The sequence below is a fragment of the Lithobates pipiens genome, unplaced genomic scaffold (assembly GCF_037356315.1).
Source record: "Lithobates pipiens isolate NorthernLeopardFrog02 unplaced genomic scaffold, aLitPip1_a1.2 Scaffold_47, whole genome shotgun sequence".
NCBI classification, from domain to species: domain Eukaryota; kingdom Metazoa; phylum Chordata; class Amphibia; order Anura; family Ranidae; genus Lithobates; species Lithobates pipiens.
The window spans coordinates 2,040,049-2,055,928 of NW_027507871.1; the positions used below are offsets into that span (position 1 = coordinate 2,040,049).

General features: G+C 51.6%; 1 protein-coding gene across 2 annotated transcripts in view; it reads right to left on the reverse strand.

The window, feature by feature from the left end:
* Positions 1–15,880, reverse strand: part of GNB3 (G protein subunit beta 3) — a 132,345-nt gene that overhangs the window by 56,214 nt on the left and 60,251 nt on the right. The gene's annotated exons all lie outside the window — the stretch shown is intronic.

Below are 15,880 nucleotides of genomic sequence, written 5' to 3' on the forward strand. Positions count from 1 at the left end.
AATATTCAGGGAGAAATCAAGGAGCCGGCAGTGGGCTGTGACAAGGGGTTGTCACTGGTCCGGGATTCACCCGGATGGTCCGGGATTCACCCGGACGGTCCGGTTTCTGCATCATATGTCTGGGATTGCATCCGCATTATACTGACAGCATACCTGAGATGTCCCCAGTGCCTGCCACCAATGTGTGCGCCCCTCATCTCTGTCTCTGGGTCCAGGGACCGCACACTGCCAGCACCCCCCCCCCCTCCAGGGTTTATACACCATGAGGGCAGACAGTACAATCACAGAGGGCCCTGATCCCAAGAGCTGACAATCTAACCATTCATTGTGTACTATAGTGTGGATCTCTGTGATTGGTCACAGACAGGCAACACATGGTACAGACCAGGGGCGGACTGACAACTCATGGGGCCCCCGGGCAATAGGAGATTACGGGGCCCCCAGGCAATCAGACAGGTAGGTACTGGAGAGGTGGGGTAGATATAATCTAAGGATTTTTAGACCAAAAGGATGTCGGGAAGGGACATTTCAGAGACAGATGTAAGAAAAACACAGATTTTTACATACTGTCCCTGGTTTTACTGAGGCTGGCAACCCTGATGGGGCCCCCTAGTGGCACGGGGCCCTCGGGCAGTGCCCGAGTGGCCCAATGGTCAGTCCGCCCCTGGTACAGACACAGCCAATCACTGCTAATCACAATAGTAAACAGTGAATTATCATTCAGTAAAAACGATTGCTTATACCGGCGACATTCACTGGTCAATCATAGAGTGCGAAACATAAAATAACCGATCGTCTTCCCCGACCAGTGAAGTGTTACTATGGTAACGTCATGTTGCTCTGGTCACAATGTGCAAAAACAATTGTAAAACAATGTAATAAAAAAGAAATAAAAGCGATATTTTGTTACATATTGTCCGGCCACGCCCCTCCTATGATGACGCTGCACCGCTGACAGGATGGGAAATAAATGTCAACTTTTTTTTATAGTTTCTTCATTTTCCAAAAAAAAGAAAAAAATGACAACTTCAAAGAACTTGCCATGCCCCTTACTAAATACCTCGGAGTGTCTACTTTCCAGAAAGGGGTGATTTGGGGGGTATTTGTACTGGGGGGTGATTTATGTACATTTATACATTTATGTTTTTGGGTGTAACAAAATGTGGGGAATGTCAGGGGGTATGAATACTTTTTCTAGGCACTGTAGAATATAGGGGGTCTATTGATGGCTCTGCTCTCCAGTCCCCCCAATCCCTGGTAATGTTTGTATTCTGCAGGCGCAGCGTGTGAAGGAAGGCGGAGCAGCTGTGCGTCGCTCGTGGGATGCAAATAGGACATTCAAAGATCCTGAACATGTGCGTGTTTGAAGTGTGTCATTGTAAAGCTGGATTAGTGGGACGCGGGTTATGGAAATGACGCATCATCGCATGCTGCCAAGATAAGGTGACAGCAAAACAGAGCGGCGACCGCAGGGAAATCACAGCAAAGGCCCCACCCCCACTTCTCTCTATTCATGTACAGATCGCCCAGATTCTTCTTCCTGGTGACTTTACAGGACTGCTGAGAGAAAATAAATTACAGGAGAAATTGTTTCCAGCTTTTCTGACAAGTGTCCCCGGGGGGGTGAAAGTCAATGAGAATCTGTCCAATGGGGACACAGAACCCGACCCAAATCTAGAGGAAAGGTTTTGGCTGGAAATCCACGTTAATTTAGGCTTGGTTCACCCTGCTGCGACCACAAAGTCCTGTGACTTCCCTGTAATTTCCTTGTGACTTTATTGCCATTTCCTTGTGACTTCACTGCCATTTCCTTGTGACTTCACTGCCATTTCCTTGTGACTTCACAGCCATTTCCTTGTGACTTCACTGCCATTTCCTTGTGACTTCACTACCATTTCCTTGTGACTTCATTGCAATTTCCTTGTGACTTTATTGCCATTTCCTTGTGACTTCACTGCCATTTCCTTGTGACTTCATTGCCATTTCCTTGTGACTTCACTGCCATTTCCTTGTGACTTCACTGCCATTTCCTTGTGACTTCACTACCATTTCCTTGTGACTTCATTGCAATTTCCTTGTGACTTTATTGCCATTTCCTTGTGACTTCACTGCCATTTCCTTGTGACTTCACTGCCATTTCCTTGTGACTTCACTGCCATTTCCTTGCAATTTCCTTGTGACTTCATTGCGATTTCCTTGTGACTTCATTGCCATTTCCTTGTGACTTCACTGCCATTTCCTTGTGACTTCACTGCCATTTCCTTGTGACTTCACTACCATTTCCTTGTGACTTCACTGCGATTTCCTTGCGACTTCATAGCCATTTCCTTGTGACTTCACTGCCATTTCCTTGTGACTTCACTGCCATTTCCTTGTGACTTCATTGCCATTTCCTTGTGACTTTGCTGCCATTTCCTTGTGACTTCACTGCCATTTCCTTGTGACTTCACTACCATTTCCTTGTGACTTCATTGCAATTTCCTTGTGACTTTATTGCCATTTCCTTGTGACTTCACTGCCATTTCCTTGTGACTTCACTGCCATTTCCTTGTGACTTCACTGCCATTTCCTTGTGACTTCACTGCCATTTCCTTGCAATTTCCTTGTGACTTCATTGCGATTTCCTTGTGACTTCATTGCCATTTCCTTGTGACTTCACTGCCATTTCCTTGTGACTTCATTGCCATTTTCTTGTGACTTCACTACCATTTCCTTGTGACTTCACTGCGATTTCCTTGCGACTTCATAGCCATTTCCTTGCGACTTCATTGCGATTTCCTTGTGACTTCATTGCCATTTCCTTGTGACTTCACTGCCATTTCCTTGTGACTTCACTGCCATTTCCTTGTGACTTTATTGCCATTTCCTTGTGACTTCACTGCCATTTCCTTGTGACTTCACTGCCATTTCCTTGTGACTTCATTGCCATTTTCTTGTGACTTCACTGCCATTTCCTTGTGACTTCATTGCCATTTCCTTGTGACTTCACTGCCATTTCCTTGTGACTTCACTGCCATTTCCTTGTGACTTCACTGCCATTTCCTTGTGACTTCACTACCATTTCCTTGTGACTTCATTGCAATTTCCTTGTGACTTTATTGCCATTTCCTTGTGACTTCACTGCCATTTCCTTGTGACTTCACTGCCATTTCCTTGTGACTTCACTGCCATTTCCTTGCAATTTCCTTGTGACTTCATTGCGATTTCCTTGTGACTTCATTGCCATTTCCTTGTGACTTCACTGCCATTTCCTTGTGACTTCACTGCCATTTCCTTGTGACTTCACTACCATTTCCTTGTGACTTCACTGCGATTTCCTTGCGACTTCATAGCCATTTCCTTGTGACTTCACTGCCATTTCCTTGTGACTTCACTGCCATTTCCTTGTGACTTCATTGCCATTTCCTTGTGACTTCACTGCCATTTCCTTGTGACTTCACTGCCATTTCCTTGTGACTTCACTGCCATTTCCTTGTGACTTCACTACCATTTCCTTGTGACTTCATTGCAATTTCCTTGTGACTTTATTGCCATTTCCTTGTGACTTCACTGCCATTTCCTTGTGACTTCACTGCCATTTCCTTGTGACTTCACTGCCATTTCCTTGCAATTTCCTTTTGACTTCATTGCGATTTCCTTGTGACTTCATTGCCATTTCCTTGTGACTTCACTGCCATTTCCTTGTGACTTCATTGCCATTTCCTTGTGACTTCACTACCATTTCCTTGTGACTTCACTGCGATTTCCTTGCGACTTCATAGCCATTTCCTTGCGACTTCATTGCGATTTCCTTGTGACTTCATTGCCATTTCCTTGTGACTTCACTGCCATTTCCTTGTGACTTCACTGCCATTTCCTTGTGACTTTATTGCCATTTCCTTGTGACTTCACTGCCATTTCCTTGTGACTTCACTGCCATTTCCTTGTGACTTCATTGCCATTTTCTTGTGACTTCACTGCCATTTCCTTGTGACTTCACTGCCATTTCTTTGTGACTTCACTACCATTTCCTTGTGACTTCATTGCAATTTCCTTGTGACTTTATTGCCATTTCCTTGTGACTTCACTGCCATTTCCTTGTGACTTCACTGCCATTTCCTTGTGACTTCATTGCCATTTCCTTGTGACTTCACTGCCATTTCCTTGTGACTTCACTGCCATTTCCTTGTGACTTCATTGCCATTTCCTTGTGACTTCACAGCCATTTCCTTGTGACTTCACTGCCATTTCCTTGTGACTTCACTACCATTTCCTTGTGACTTCATTGCAATTTCCTTGTGACTTTATTGCCATTTCCTTGTGACTTCATTGCCATTTCCTTGTGACTTCACTGCCATTTCCTTGTGACTTCATTGCCATTTCCTTGTGACTTCACTGCCATTTCCTTGTGACTTCACTGCCATTTCCTTGTGACTTCATTGCAATTTCCTTGTGACTTTATTGCCATTTCCTTGTGACTTCACTGCCATTTCCTTGTGACTTCACTGCCATTTCCTTGCAATTTCCTTGTGACTTCATTGCGATTTCCTTGTGACTTCATTGCCATTTCCTTGTGACTTCACTGCCATTTCCTTGTGACTTCATTGCCATTTCCTTGTGACTTCACTACCATTTCCTTGTGACTTCACTGCGATTTCCTTGCGACTTCATAGCCATTTCCTTGCGACTTCATTGCGATTTCCTTGTGACTTCATTGCCATTTCCTTGTGACTTCACTGCCATTTCCTTGTGACTTCATTGCCATTTCCTTGCGACTTCATTGCAATTTCCTTGCGACTTCATTGCGATTTCCTTGTGACTTCATTGCCATTTCCTTGTGACTTCACTGCCATTTCCTTGTGACTTCATTGCCATTTCCTTGTGACTTCACTACCATTTCCTTGTGACTTCACTACCATTTCCTTGTGACTTCATTGCCATTTCCTTGCGACTTCATTGCGATTTCCTTGTGACTTCACTACCATTTCCTTGTGACTTCACTGCGATTTCCTTGTGACTTCACTGCCATTTCCTTGTGACTTCACTGCCATTTCCTTTGCGACTTCATTGCGATTTCCTTGCGACTTCATTGCCATTTCCTTGTGACTTCACTGCCATTTCCTTGTGACTTCACTGCCATTTCCTTGTGACTTCATTGCCATTTCCTTGCGACTTCATTGCAATTTCCTTGCGACTTCATTGCGATTTCCTTGTGACTTCATTGCCATTTCCTTGTGACTTCCCTACCATTTCCTTGTGACTTCACTGCGATTTCCTTGCGACTTCATAGCCATTTCCTTGCGACTTCATTGCCATTTCCTTGTGACTTCACTGCCATTTCCTTGTGACTTCACTGCCATTTCCTTGCGACTTCATTGCCATTTCCTTGCGACTTCATTGCGATTTCCTTGTGACTTCACTGCCATTTCCTTGTGACTTCACTGCGATTTCCTTGCAACTTCATTGCCATTTCCTTGCGACTTCATAGCCATTTCCTTGCGACTTCATTGCCATTTCCTTGTGACTTCACTGCCATTTCCTTGTGACTTCACTGCCATTTCCTTGCGACTTCACTGCGATTTCCTTGTGACTTCATTGCCATTTCCTTGCGACTTCATTGCGATTTCCTTGTGACTTCACTACCATTTCCTTGTGACTTCACTGCGATTTCATTGCGACTTCATTGCCATTTCATTGTGACTTCATTACGATTTCATTGTGACTTCACTACCATTTCCTTGTGACTTCACTGCGATTTCCTTGCGACTTCATTGCCATTTCATTGTGACTTCATTGCGATTTCATTGTGACTTCACTACCATTTCCTTGTGACTTCACTGCGATTTCCTTGCGACTTCATTGCCATTTCCTTGCGACTTCATTGCCATTTCCTTGCGACTTCTGGGACTTAACATTGCAGTCTATGGAGGAGATTTACTAAAAGTGGAGGGTGCAGAATCTGGTGCAGCTCTGCATCGTAACCAATCAGCTTCCAGGTTTTATTATCAAAGCTTCATTGAAGAAGCTGAAATTAGAAGCTGATTGGCTCCCATGTACAGCTGCACCAGATTCTGGGGGCTGCAGTGTTAGTAAATCACATTCACTTTGATCAAGACAGCCCCATATGAAACAAATGTGTTTTGACTTGTGATGTCGCAAAGTTGCATGACAAGTTGCATTAGTGTGAACTGGGGCTTAAGCAAAGCCTTTGTAGCCCTGGCTGGCGGCCCCTTCAAGCAGCTGGAGCTGCACAGCCCCCGGGGGGCACTACCATCTCTGCAGGATTGCAGGAAGACGGACAGCACTGTTACTGGCAGCTTCTGCAACCCAACAGACCCGTGTAAGATCAAGGAGAGCCCAGGGAGAGCTGCAGCAGGGGAAGGGAGCTGCTCACAACCCACAGATGGGGGTGGGGACAGTCTGCAGGAAGAGAGCCCACCTGACTCTTCCCAGCTAGGAAATCCCTGTTAAATCACCAACAAAGCTCCTATAGCCCTGGCTGGGGGCCCCTTTACCAGCGGGAGCTGCACAGCCCCGGGCACTATTACCTTCACAGCCATTCCCCAGGATTTCCTCCCTTGGCCCTTGATTGACTGGCCGCCATTAGAGGGAAAGGGGAAGCACTCTGATTGGCAGCATCTGTGGCCAGTGCCAGGACAAGGTCATCCAGAGCCCAGGGCAAACATGCCAAACTGCACCCCCGCCCCCAAGATGTATGATCATTATGCATTATCAAAAATCCCCGCCCCCCCCCCAAAAAAAAAACTGAGCACTAATCTTTTTTGAATCTTTTTTTAACCCCCCAATTCAAGTGCCCCCCCCTAAAAAAAACACTCCTCCTAACACAAATTATCTACTCCTAAGATTGCCCCTCCCAATAACCCTACTGCAAATCCCCCTTCCAGCACAAAGCGCCCCAATCATCCTTCCTAGCACAAATCTTCTTCCCCCGTTCCTTCTCCCCCTAAATTTTAGCATACCCCCCAAATTTCCCCTCCTAGAACAATACTTACTGCCCCCCAAATCCCCCTTTCCAACACAAATCCCCTCCCCCCTATTTCCTTGTAGTGCCCCCCCACCGCCCATGATACCACGGTGCCCAGGGCAGCCACCCCTCCTGCCCACCCCTTGTCCCGGCCCTGTCTGTGGCCCTCAGATTGGAGTCTCCCCCACCAGACCTGCAGAAGAGCAATGAAAAGGGAGAGTGGCAGCAGGGGAAGGGAGCTGCTCACAATCCAGCAGAGATGGACTGTGCATCCAGGAATAAGCCCCAGAACAGATAGTCGGTAGGAGGCTGTGCAGGCTACCTCCCAACTTACCACCCTCCCCCGGGATGTGGCAGCAGTGCTGAGTCCACAAGATAGACATCCACAGCCAGGCAATGGGGCCCACCTTTCACCCATCATCATCCTACCATGGTGGTGCACCCTACCTCCTATCTACAATGGGGCCCACCTTCCATCCACCATCATCTTACCATGGTGGTGCACCCTACCTCCTATCTACAATGGGGCCCACCTTTCATCCACCATCATCCTGCCAGGGTGGTGCACCCTACCTCCTATCTACAATGGGGCCCACCTTCCATCCACCATCATCTTACCATGGTGGTGCACCCTACCTCCTATCTACAATGGGGCCCACCTTTCATCCACCATCATCCTGCCAGGGTGGTGCACCCTACCTCCTATCTACAATGGGGCCCACCTTCCACCCACCATCATCCTGCCAGGGTGGTGCACCCTACCTCCTATCTACAATGGGGCCCACCTTTCATCCACCATCATCCTGCCAGGGTGGTGCACCCTACCTCCTATCTACAATGGGGCCCACCTTTCCTCCACCATCATCCTGCCAGGGTGGTGCACCCTACCTCCTATCTACAATGGGGCCCACCTTCCACCCACCATTATCCTGCCAGGGTGGTGCACCCTATCTCCTATGTATAATGGGGCTCACCTTCCATCCACCATCATCCTGCCAGGACGGTACAGCCTACCTGCTATCTACAATGGGGCCCACCTTTCCTCCACCATCATCCTGCCAGGGTGGTGCACCCTACCTCCTATCTACAATGGGGCCCACCTTTCATCCACCATCATCCTGCCAGGGTGGTGCACCCTACCTCCTATCTACAATGGGGCCCACCTTCCATCCACCATCATCTTACCATGGTGGTGCACCCTACCTCCTATCTACAATGGGGCCCACCTTTCATCCACCATCATCCTGCCAGGGTGGTGCACCCTACCTCCTATCTACAATGGGGCCCACCTTCCACCCACCATCATCCTGCCAGGGTGGTGCACCCTACCTCCTATCTACAATGGGGCCCACCTTTCATCCACCATCATCCTGCCAGGGTGGTGCACCCTACCTCCTATCTACAATGGGGCCCACCTTTCCTCCACCATCATCCTGCCAGGGTGGTGCACCCTACCTCCTATCTACAATGGGGCCCACCTTCCACCCACCATTATCCTGCCAGGGTGGTGCACCCTATCTCCTATGTATAATGGGGCTCACCTTCCATCCACCATCATCCTGCCAGGACGGTACAGCCTACCTGCTATCTACAATGGGGCCCACCTTCCATCCACCATTATCCTGCCAGGATGGCGCAGCCTACCTCCTATCTACCTCCATCCAGCCTAGGAGACATACTGCTAACCGGGGGACATGTACACAGCATGGGTGCGCTGAGATGCCATTGGTCACCCTTATATGTATTGAACCCGTTGCTGCCTTGAGGATTTTCTGCCACCAGCAGAGTTCTGCCTAAAGGGGACCCCATAACCCCATCACCCCTTCTTTACTTTTGGGTTACAAACCTTCGCTTGGAAGGTGAGCACTCCAACCTGAGATCAAAGGTTTCTACCGCCAGCGGAATTCTTCTGTTCCACTGGCCAATAGCTGGACAGGTTCTGGACACTGTAGTTCGGCCGCATAGTCAATTATTTTATCATGACAGTAAAAGGGGCGTGTCACTGTGAGAATATCAGAAAATGTGACATAAGATTCACAGTAAGGGTTAATGTGATGTCCCGAACGAATGTTTCTGAGCGCAGAAAGACGTGTTTTTGTTTTTTTCCGGATTCTGTCGTTCTGGATCTGAACTTTCAATCCTGTGTCCGGGTTTTACCCGGGTGCCTGCAGCCTGTCTGAGTATACATGTTTGTGGGGCATTTATATACTCAGGCCTGAGGATAGAGCAGTGTGGGAGACAGAGGGTCTCACTCAGGGGTCAGTGGGCCCCAGCCAGAAGCCAAGAGACAGAGAGTCTTACCGAGGGGTCAGGAGGCCCCTTTAAGAAGCCAAGAGACAGAGAGTCTTACCGAGGGGTCAGGAGGCCCCAGCCAGAAGCCAAGAGACAGAGAGTCTTACCGAGGGGTCAGGAGGCCCCAGTAAGAAGCCAAGAGACAGAGAGTCTTACCGAGGGGTCAGGGGGCCCCAGTAAGAAGCCAAGAGACAGAGGGTCTCACCGAGGGGTCAGGGGGCCTCAGTCAGAAGCCAAGAGACAGAGAGTCTTACCGAGGGGTCAGAGGGCCCCAGTAAGAAGCCAAGAGACAGAGGGTCTTACCGAGGGGTCAGAGGGCCCCAGCCAGAAGCCAAGAGACAGAGAGTCTTACCGAGGGGTCAGGAGGCCCCAGTAAGAAGCCAAGAGACAGAGGGTCTTACCTAGGGGTCAGGGGGCCCCAGTAAGAAGCCAAGAGACAGAGGGTCTTACCGAGGGGTCAGAGGGACCCAGTCAGAAGCCAAGAGACAGAGGGTCTTACCGAGGGGTCAGAGGGCCCCAGTAAGAAGCCAAGAGACAGAGGGTCTTACCTAGGGGTCAGAGGGCCCCAGAGAGAAGCCAAGAGACAGAGGGTCTCACTGAGGGGTCAGAGGGCCCCAGCCAGAAGCCAAGAGACAGAGGGTCTCACCGAGGGGTCAGAGGGCTCCAGCCAGAAGCCAAGAGACAGAGGGTCTTACCGAGGGGCCCCAGCCAGGAGACAACAAATCTTGTTCCAGGAGTCAGGTTGGCTCCTATCGGGGTGTCAGAAGAACCCCAATGCATAGGACAGAGGTGGGCTGTACTGTGGAGCTCTGTGGCATTTTCCGAGGGACCGGTAACAGCGTGGTGCTGCAGTTGAAGCAGAGTGAGATATGAGCCAGGTGACTCAGCATTTTCTAGTGTTTGTATTTTGATGGAGAAGATCCTCTACATAGGAGACTTTAGACTCTTGTGTTGTTTTCTGCTGTTTTAATGAAAGTTGGCTTCTGGCCGGTGCCGGGCCCTTCCATAATGTTCCTGTGTGCCGTGGATTCACTGTGTAAACGTATCTCCCCGGAGAGCCAACCACCCCACCCCCCCCACCCCCGGGGGGTATTTACCTGTTATTGTTGTGTTAGCATGGCTTCCTTCCACCCAGTGACAGCCCCATTTCACCGGCCGCTATGGCAACCAAAAAACGTATTTACTTTGTTGCACTTATTATTGTTTCAGTATTTATTATTGGGTTATCCTGTCATTGCTGAACCAATCACGCCTCTTACAAGGTTTATTCTTGTGCAATGAAGCCCAATTAATCACTCCTGGTGTATCGGGAGCGGTGTCACAGAGGGGGGTGCTGGGGAGTGGTGACACAGAGGGGGGCGCTGTGGAGCAGTGTCACAGAGGGGGGCGCTGAGGAGCGGTGACACAGAGGGGGGCGCTGGGGAGTGGTGTCCCACATGGGGGTGTTGGGGAGCGTTGACACAGAGGGGGGCGCTGGGGAGTGGTGTCCCACATGGGGTTGCTGGGGAGCGGTGTCACAGAGGGGGGCGCTGGGGAGTGGTGTCACAGAGGGGGGCACTGGGGAGCGGTGGCACAGAGGGGGGCGCTGGGGAGCGGTGGCCCACATGGGGGTGCTAGGGAGCGGTGTCACAGAGGGGGGCGCTGGGGAGCGGTGTCACAGAGGGGAGCGCTGGGGAGTGGTGTCCCACATGGGGGTGCTGGGGAGCGGTGTCACAGAGGGGGGCACTGGGGAGCAGTGTCACAGAGGGGGGTGCTGGGGAGTGGTGTCACAGAGGGGGGCACTGTCACAGAGGGGGGTGTCGGATTGGTGCCACAGAGGGAGGCGCTGGGGGGCGGTGTCACAGAGGGGGGCGCTGGGGAGTGGTGTCACAGAGGGGGGCGCCACACTTCAGGCCCCCCATATGAAATAAGTTGACCGTGACTGGGATAGAGAGCTGGTTTGTGTCACATGATTGGTGTGGAGATGATTTTGAAGGATTTTGTTCCCCTTTATCGGCTGCAGAGAGATTTCCAGCCTTGGCTGTAACAGGACTGTATGAATCTCAGAACTGGATGGACAGAATACAAATGTGTGATTGTAAAATAAATCTTTTCTGTAATCTGTAAAAACAAAATGTAAATAAGACGGACGCCATGACACGATTATTTTGACCACCAGCAGTTGTCTGCTAAATCCTCCTCATTTGCATATCTTGCTGGAGGCTAAAAAGCCCCGCCCCCTCCTGGACAGGCAGATCTCGATGAACAAGTCTGACATCTTCGTGTACATCGAGCGACAAACGCGGAACAATCGTTCCTGAGACCTCACAGGACGAGTTCTCACCAGATGTACAATCTGCATGGTGAATGAACAACGCCGCGCACACGCCGGTCACGGCCCCCTTCATCACGGCTCATTCACATCGTTGTGGGAGAACGCGCGCCGACACACCCATCGCCAACATGCACAAACATTTTACCGCCACGCGGTCACTGTATGGAGAAGCAGCAGAAAAATGCACTACAAGCTGCGGTATTACATGTGCGTTTATGCATTTGACACTAATGAATTCTATTGGCTGAAATATGAATATATGATGAAGGCCAATGTGCATTTGAGTTTTTTTTCAGCCCAATGCTCACCGGACTTTTCCTCCTGGCAGCGGTGTTTTGGCGGAAATAAAACGCCTGGCGCTTGTAAACACGTGTAGCGCATTTAGGAGCGTTTTGGTGCGTTTAGGTGCATCAACCACCTGGGGGTTCATTTATTTCATTCGCCAGAATAATAACGAATGTGGCGTTCAAAGACTACTACGGTTTCCCCTCTACCTGTAGTGACAGAATGGCACCGCCAGGCTTTGCTGTCCTCCGAGGACGCAGCGTATCCCATCATGCACACACAAAAAAAAACAACAACCAAAAGAGGGCGCAGCAGACTAGCACAGTATCAGTGAATTCAAAGCCACCACCGCCAGATCTGCAGCACCCAATCAGCTGCCTGGAATAAAGCCATGCAGCTCCAATATGGCTAACACATTTCAAGGGGCATTCCTTCTTCATCAGAGTCCCTGATCAATAAGACCCCCCGATGAAGAGGGAAGAATGCACCTGATGAAGAGGGGATGCTCCTTGAAACATGTTGGTCATATTGGACCCAGATGGCTTTATTCCAGGCTGTAGATGAGGCATTGCAGATCTGGGGCTCGTGTGGCTTTGATCTCACTGATACGTTTGTTCATCAAATCTGTTTGTATGATATTTACATGAATGATAAATGGTATATGACGGTAACATGGAGGGGTGTTTAGACGCATCAAACTCCCATAAAACAGATATTTGTGAAGTGTGAACGAGGCCTTTCTGCGTTGCTGTTGATTTTAATTTGCATCCCAGAAGACTAAGACAATGCGCGTTACATCAGAAATGTTGTACAATTCTCCAGAAAAGGAAACACTCACCATATGAAATCCTGGAAACAAATTAATTGTGTCTTCCAACACAGACAAGTCCATCAGATATGCAAACCTCCCCCTACGAGTGATCCCCTGACCAAAGATCTCCCCCTACGAGTGATCCCCTGACCGACAAACCCCCCCCACGAGTGATCCCCTGACAGAAGATCTCCCCCTACGAGTGATTCCCTGACCGAAGACCTCCCCCTACGAGTGATCCCCTGATCGACGACCTCCCCCTACGAGTGATCCCCTGACCGACGACCTCCCCCTACGAGTGATCCCCTGACCGACGACCTCCCCCTACGAGTGATCTCCTGACTGACGACCTCCCCCTACGAGTGATCTCCTGACCGACGACCTCCCCCTACGAGTGATCCCCTGACCGAAGATCTCCCCCTACGAGTGATCCCCTGACCGATGACCTCCCCCTACGAGAGATCTCCTGAACATCTACCTCCCCCTACAAGTGATCCCCTGACCGATGACCTCCCCCTACGAGTGATCCCCTGACCGACGACCTCCCCCTACGAGTGATCCCCTGACCGACGACCTCCCCCTACGAGTGATCCCCTGACCGACGACCTCCCCCTACGAGGGATCCCCTGACCGACGACCTCCCCCTACGAGTGATCTCCTGAACATCTACCTCCCCCTACGAGAGATCTCCTGACCGACGACCTCCCCCTAAAAGTGATCTCCTGACCGACGACCTCCCCCGAAGAGTGATCTCCTGACCGGCGACCTCCCCCTACGAGTGATCTCCTGACCGACAACCTCCCCCTACGAGTGATCTCCTGACCGACGACCTCCCCCTACGAGAGATATCCTGACTGACGACCTCCCCCTACGAGTGATCTCCTGACCGACGACCTCCCCCTAAAAGTGATCTCCTGACCGGCGACCTCCCCCTACGAGTGATCTCCTGACCGACGACCTCCCCCTACGAGTGATCCCCTGACCGACGACCTCCCCCTACGAGTGATCCCCTGACCGACGACCTCCCCCTACGAGTGATCTCCTGACCGACGACCCCCCCCTACGAGTGATCCCCTGACCGAAGATCTCCCCCTACGAGTGATCCCCTGACCGATGACCTCCCCCTACGAGAGATCTCCTGAACATCTACCTCCCCCTACAAGTGATCCCCTGACTGATGACCTCCCCCTACGAGTGATCTCCTGACCAACGACCTCCCCCTACGAGTGATCCCCTGACCGACGACCTCCCCCTACGAGTGATCCCCTGACCGACGACCTCCCCCTACGAGTGATCCCCTGACCGACGACCTCCCCCTACGAGTGATCTCCTGACCGACGACCTCCCCATACGGGTGATCCCCTGACCGAAGACCTCCCCCTACGAGAGATATCCTGACTGACGACCTCCCCCTACGAGTGATCTCCTGACCGACGACCTCCCCCTAAGAGTGATCTCCTGACCGGCGACCTCCCCCTACGAGTGATCTCCTGACCGACGACCTCCCCCTACGAGTGATCTCCTGACCGACGACCTCCCCCTACGAGTGATCCCCTGACCGAAGACCTCCCCCTACGAGAGATATCCTGACTGACGACCTCCCCCTACGAGTGATCTCCTGACCGACGACCTCCCCCTACGAGAGATATCCTGACCGATGACCTCCCCATACGAGTGATCCCCTGACCAAAGACCTCCCCCTACGAGAGATCTCCTGACCGACGACCTCCCCCTACGAGAGATATCCTGACTGACGACATCCCCCTACGAGTGATCTCCTGACCGACGACCTCCCCCTAAGAGTGATCTCCTGACCGGCGACCTCCCCCTACGAGTGATCTCCTGACCGGCGACCTCCCCCTACGAGTGATCCCCTGACCGAAGATCTCCCCCTACGAGTGATCCCCTGACCGATGACCTCCCCCTACGAGAGATCTCCTGAACATCTACCTCCCCCTACAAGTGATCCCCTGACCGATGACCTCCCCCTACGAGTGATCTCCTGACCAACGACCTCCCCCTACGAGTGATCCCCTGACCGACGACCTCCCCCTACGAGTGATCCCCTGACCGACGACCTCCCCCTACGAGTGATCTCCTGACCGACGACCTCCCCATACGGGTGATCCCCTGACCGAAGACCTCCCCCTACGAGAGATATCCTGACTGACGACCTCCCCCTACGAGTGATCTCCTGACCGACGACCTCCCCCTAAGAGTGATCTCCTGACCGGCGACCTCCCCCTACGAGTGATCTCCTGACCGACGACCTCCCCCTACGAGTGATCTCCTGACCGACGACCTCCCCCCTACGAGTGATCCCCTGACCGAAGACCTCCCCCTACGAGAGATATCCTGACTGACGACCTCCCCCTACGAGTGATCTCCTGACCGACGACCTCCCCCTACGAGAGATATCCTGACCGATGACCTCCCCATACGAGTGATCCCCTGATCGATGACCTCCCCCTACGAGAGATCTCCTGACCGACGACCTCCCCCTACGAGAGATCTCCTGACCGACGACCTCCCCCTACGAGTGATCTCCTGACCGACGACCTCCCCCTAAGAGTGATCTCCTGACCGGCGACCTCCCCCTATGAGTGATCTCCTGACCGACGACCTCCCCCTACGAGTGATCTCCTGACCGACGACCTCCCCCTACGAGAGATATCCTGACTGACGACCTCCCCCTACGAGTGATCTCCTGACCGACGACCTCCCCCTAAGAGTGATCTCCTGACCGGCGACCTCCCCCTACGAGTGATCTCCTGACCGAGGACCTCCCCCTACGAGTGATCCCCTGACCGACGACCTCCCCCTACGAGTGATCCCCTGACCGATGACCTCCCCCTACGAGAGATCTCCTGAACATCTACCTCCCCCTACAAGTGATCCCCTGACCGATGACCTCCCCCTACGAGTGATCTCCTGACCGACGAACTCCCCCTACAAGTGATCCCCTGACCGATGACCTCCCACTACGAGTGATCTCCTGACCAACAACCTCCCCCTACGAGTGATCTCCTGACCGACGACCTCCCCCTACGAGTGATCTCCTGACCGACGACCTCCCCCTACGAGTAATCCCCTGACCGACGACCTCCCCCTACGAGAGATATCCTGACTGACGACCTCCCCCTACGAGTGATCCCCTGACCGAAGACCTCCCCCTACGAGAGATATCCTGACTGACGACCTCCCCCTACGAGTG